This window comes from Arachis ipaensis, chromosome B05, assembly GCF_000816755.2.
Source record: "Arachis ipaensis cultivar K30076 chromosome B05, Araip1.1, whole genome shotgun sequence".
Classification (NCBI taxonomy): Eukaryota; Viridiplantae; Streptophyta; class Magnoliopsida; order Fabales; family Fabaceae; genus Arachis; species Arachis ipaensis.
The window spans coordinates 146,103,055-146,103,754 of record NC_029789.2 but is presented as its reverse complement, the minus strand read 5'-3'; positions in this window follow the sequence as shown (position 1 = coordinate 146,103,754).

Here is a 700-nt window from a genome sequence, read left to right as displayed (position 1 = left end):
TCAAAATTCAAACTAATTAACAAAGTTGCTGATTTATTTATATAAAATCATATTTATGGAAATAAAAAAAAACTAATAAATGTGATTTTTTGAAATGCCCATTACTGTTACCACCACTTATTAGTTATTATAAGATAATGCAAGTGAAATTCATCTCTAAATATTTTGATTTCTGAATGTATGAAGTTTATTAGTAACAAAATCCAGAAGACTCCTTACTCTCTAAATGTTCCAAAGCATTTGGGCGCTGTTGCGGTGAAAACAGAAATTCAAAAAACCAATTGGAAGCCCCCACAAAAGAAAATAAAAAAATAATAATAAACTTTAAAATATAGTATTCATGGGCATGCAAGACTAGATTGATTGAATTATCATGCATCTAGCAATATGAAATATTAGGCAAGGTCGCAAGGAGGTTACAATTATTCCTGTTGTGTACTTACTTTGTGTGGTGATTTTTTTTTTGCGGAGCAATTAATATTACTAGTCAGATTAAAGGATAGGCATGGAGGAGGATTAATAAATATTAGTTTTTTAAAAAATGTTTTTTATTGTAATTTAATTTGATCCCTTTTAAAGTTTGAGTAAACTACCAATTTAACTCCTGACTATTTTTGTAAATGACAATATAATTTCTTAAAAAAAATAGTCCACTTTAATTCGATCTCTCTGATTTATATAATTTTTTCGTTAAGTCCGA